Source organism: Anopheles moucheti (genome assembly GCF_943734755.1).
Source record: "Anopheles moucheti chromosome X unlocalized genomic scaffold, idAnoMoucSN_F20_07 X_unloc_23, whole genome shotgun sequence".
NCBI lineage: Eukaryota > Metazoa > Arthropoda > Insecta > Diptera > Culicidae > Anopheles > Anopheles moucheti.
Window position 1 is genome coordinate 120,001 of NW_026453530.1, and position 5,000 is coordinate 125,000.

Consider the following 5,000-nt stretch of genomic DNA (forward strand, 5'->3'; position numbering starts at 1 on the left):
CACTAAATAATCCATCGGTAGTAGCGACGGGCGGTGTGTACAAAGGGCAGGGACGTAATCAGCGCTAGCTAATGACTAGCACTTACTAGAAATTCCAGGTTCATGGGGACCGTTGCAGTCCCCAATCCCAACTAAATGAGCATTTGGGTGATTTCCCGTTCCTCTCGGAATGGGGGCGCCAATTGGCGAGAACACGCTGCTGCTCACATTGTAGCACGCGTGCAGCCCAGAACATCTAAGGGCATCACGGACCTGTTATCGCTCATTCTCACCTTGCTAAACACAAGTTGTCCCGCTAAGCAGGGCAAACGTGGCCGACGACCGCCCGTGAAGGGGCCGCCGGCCTTGACGTCAGGTGCGCCCGGAGGTGCACTGCTGACAGCGTTCTAGTTAGCTTGTTTGAGTCGCGTTCGTTATCGGAATTAACCAGACAAATCATTCCACGAACTAAGAACGGCCATGCACCACTACCCTTAAATTTGAGAAAGAGCTCTCAATCTGTCTTACCTCGATAAGTTCGGACCTGGTAAATTTTCCCGTGTTGAGTCAAATTAAGCCGCAAGCTCCACTTCGTTTTTTTTTTTTTTTAAGAAATGCAGGTTTTATTGTACAAAAATACCTTATAAACCTACCCTCTTGACGTAGGACGTCGCCCGCCAGGGATTTTGTCCTACGTCGTTGCGAACCCTTTCGGATATCTCTTCGCGATTTATTTATTCAATTTTCCGTATCTTAACCCGCATTTTAAAGGCGTACGCATACTGAGTCCGCGTGACTCTCTCTTTCTTTCCCCTCTCGGAGATCTCAAGAAGTCAACCCGACATCTATCGATCTGACCATTCCGCCTCGCTGGCGGCAGCCTCCTCCGCGGGTGTCCATCGTCGGCCCGCATTCGAAGCACGACGGCGCCTTTCGTTTTCCCGTCTGTTGCGTCGCGACCGTATCCGATCCGCCTCCGTAGGCGCGGTCCGACGGCGGCGCGTCGTCGAGGGTCCCTCAGCCTGGACCCGAGCTCGCCATGCGCGCTGCATGAATAGACGCCGCTCATGGCGAATTCTAACCGTTTCAGGGGAAGGTGGTCCCCCTCTGCTACGCCTCGGTATAGGTGGAGGAGCTAGGCCCGCTCGCTCCGCCTCAACTGCCGTCCGCAGTACCTCGTCATCTCGGGCGGCCAGTGCTGCTGCGACGTCCGCAGCCAGTCGCACTCGCGCCCGATCCTCCGCTCTGCCGCGAAGCCGTCGGTTGCGGGCAGATCGCTGACGCGCTGCTCGCGACTCGTTCACGCGCCGCGTGATGTCTTCGATGATGACGTCGTCCATCTCCTCACCGAAGAGTGCGGCCACACTTTCGAGGACCACTTCCTCGTCCTCGGCGAAAGCCGCTTCCGTTCGACCATTGGTGAGCGCTTCCTCATCGCGCCACAGCTGTTGAAGCACTGTGGTGATGGTCTTTGCTGCTTTCTGAATGCGGTCCCACCACTCCGCACTCTCCAGCAGCTTCTCTGCGATGTTGTTAAGCTGGACCGACTCGGGTGTCCCCCAGCCCAGCAGCTCACGTCGGATCTCCTCGAACACGGGGCACTCGAACAAGACGTGGGCCACCGACTCGACCGACCCCACGCACCGTGGACACTCCGGAGACGACGCGAAGCCGCAGACGTGCAAGTACTCTCGGAAGAATCCGTGTCCGGAGAGCACCTGCGAAAGGTGGAAGTCCACCTTCCCGTGCTTTCGTCCCGTCCACCGGTGCAGGTCGGGAATCATCCCGTGCCCCCACGTCAAGTAGCGGCTGGCCGATGGTGTTGCCGCCGCACGGTCCCACGCGTCCTGCCATTGCAGCATCGTGGCTGCTCGCTCCGCCGCTCGTACCTCCTTCCTGCTGGCGCCAGGCTCGACCAGCAGCCTGCTATGGCACCTTGCGTCCTCGTTGACGACCAGCCAGTACGGCACCAAACCAGCCATCACCACTGACACCTCGTAGGATACCGAGCGGAACGAACTCGATACCCCACGTGCCAGTGGCTTCTGGACCTGGGCCAGTCGTCTTCGGCACCACTGCATGTCTGTCGCCTTAGCCCAGATGGGCGAGGCGTACCGGATCACCGACTCAGCAACTCCTGCCAGCAACCGCCGCTTGGCCACCTGGGGGCCGCTGTGGTTCCTCATCACCGAGGTAACCACCGCCACCGCACGGAGGGCCTTGTCCGCGGCCGCTTCCACATGCGGTTTCCACGAGAGTTTCTCGTGGAGTTGTACCCCCAGGTAGCGTATCGATCGCTTTGACGTGCAGACCACTTCGCCGACGCGCACAGGAATTTCCAAACGTCCTCGACGCAGACTCGATATCAGTACCACCTCGGTTTTGTGGGGGGCGAGACTGAGGTGCCGTGCCTCAAGCCACCCCATCACCGCCTCGATCGCAGCCTCCGCAACGGACGCCGACTCCTCGGGTGTGCAGCCCTCGGCCAGGATGGCGATGTCATCGGCAAAGCCGACGATGGTGGCCCCTTCAGGGAGCTGGATCCGCAGAACGCCGTCGTACATAACGTTCCACAGAGTCGGGCCAAGGATTGACCCCTGTGGAACGCCAGCCGTCACCCGACGTGACACCGGGCCGTCATGGGTGTCGTACACCAGCTCCCTGTCGGTGAAATAGTCGCGGAGCAGGAGTTGCAGCTGCGCTGGAACCTCCTTCTCACGCAGGGCCATCGCTATCGCCTGCCAGCTGGCGGTGTTAAAGGCGTTTCTGACGTCCAACGCCACAACCAGCAGACAGCGCTTATCCCGGTTGTTAGTCCGTCCGAAGGACATCGCGCGCTCGCCTGCTTCCACCACCAGCTGGATCGCCTGCAGGGTGCTCCGCTGCTTCCGGAAACCGAACTGGTTCTCGGCCAGCCGAGGTGCCTCCGGATCCTCCAGGTGCTCGTTGAGTCTGTCCAGCGTAGTCCTCTCGAAGACCTTCGCCGGGTTGTCGATCAAGCAGATCGGGCGGCAGGACGAGGCTTCGCCCGGCGGCTTACCCGGCTTAGGCAACAGCACCAGCTTCTGCCTTTTCCATTCGCGTGGTATTTCGCCGGTGTCCAAGCAGCGCTGGTAGACACCAGCGAATGGCTCCGGATACTTCCGGATGGCAGCCGTTACCGCAGCGTTCGGTACTCCATCGAGGCCAGGCGCCTTCCGCGGATGCAGCTCGCTCGCTATCGCCTGGAGCTCCGCGCAGCTGATCGGACGGACCGGAGTGTCCCCTTCCGAAGGCGTGACGTCCGGCCACTCGACCGGGGGATGCTCCGGAAACAGCTCCTCGACGATCCGCTGCAACACCGCTGGATCGCGTTCACGCGCCGTCCAGCTGCCCCGAAACCGAAGAAGCACTTGCCGGAACCACTGTCCCGTCTCATCTGCAGCCAGGGCCTGCAGCCACTCATCGAACTGGCGCTGCTTGCTGGCCTTAATTGCCACCCTTAAGGCAGCACGCGCCTCCTGATGTTCCTCTGAAGCCAGTTCGGCGGACGTCTCGTCGAGGGCCAATGACTGTCGCTCCCGAGCCAACCGGCAGCGCTCGGTCAGCTCCTCGATATCCGGAGTCCACCAATATGTGTTGCAGTTCCTCCTCTGCTGCTGCGACTGCCCAATCCTCGCCATGGTAGCGTCGCAGGCCTCCGTAAGCACCATCCCCAGGCTTGCCGCATCGGTCACCCGATCGGCAAAACGGGTCGCCTCAAGTGCCAGCTCGAAAGTACGGGGGCAAAACTGGCGAGTTCGCCAGCGAGTACCCGCCTCCCGTACTTCGACACCTTCCTGCTGATGAATGCCCCGTCCGGGCCGCTGACCTGCACGATGCTGTTGCCCGACCGCAAACCGAATATAGCGGTGGTCGCTATAGGAGTAGCGGTCTAGCGTCCGCCAGGAGCTGATGTCCTCCGCTGCTCCATCCGATCGGCAGAGCGTTGGACTCGCGAAGGCGACGTCCACTCTGCTGGGCCGAGCCACACCGTTCCCCAGGAATGTCGGCTCCGTGCCGCGGTTGAGGACCTCCAATCCTAGGCTGGTAACCGTCTGAAGGAGCGCCTCACCCTTAAGGTTGGCCCGCTCGCTCCCCCAGGCCCCATGCCACGCGTTGAAGTCACCAGCTATCAGCACGCAAGGGTGGCCTCGCGCAAGTACCTCCAGCCGGTCCATCTGTTGCTCGAACTCCGGGAGGCCGATCGATGGCGGAATATAGCAGCAGATGACAACGATGCCCGCCACCTCGGCAGCTACGATGCCCGGATGCTGCACGCTCCTCACCCGCTGTATGGGAAACCGTTGGCCACTGGTGACGATCGCGGCCTTCAGTGCGTCGTCGGATGCCCAGTTCCCATTGTTGGCCGGCACAGCATAGAGCTCCGTGATGAGCATCACGTCTGCTCCCTCCTCCCTCATCCGCTGGAGCGCAAGATCCTGAGCGCTCCTGCTCTTACCGATATTTATCTGGAGCACTTCTATCATCATCGTGTGGCTGCAGCTTTGCACGAAGCTGCGGCAATCGAGTGCGGGCCGCCACACTTCAAACAGCGAGCCTCGCCAGTGCAGCTCGCTGCCTTGTGGCCTTCCGCGCCACACCGGATACACGCTTTGCTGCGGTCCTCTCCCGAGCACTGCCCGGCGAAGTGGCCGCGCTCCAAACATCGGAAGCACCGCTTCTCCTCCAGCGACGCTTTCGGGACCTCCCACACCCAACAGGAGGTGTGTCCTAGGAGCAGGCGCTTCCCAGCCAGATGCTCCGCATCCGACCGGGGCAGACGAACGCGAGCACGCTTCGTGCCGTCTCGCCGCTCCCACATGTCGAAGGTGGCCTCGGAATGCTCCTTGCCGAGAGCCGTCAACACCGCCCGACGCAGCTGGTCCTCGCTCGCCAAGGAGTCGATGTTTGTTATAAGCACCATCGACATCTCCGTACGCACGGTCGCCGCACCCTTGTCTCCGATGGCTTGCCGGATACGCTGGCACAGCTCGGCGCTG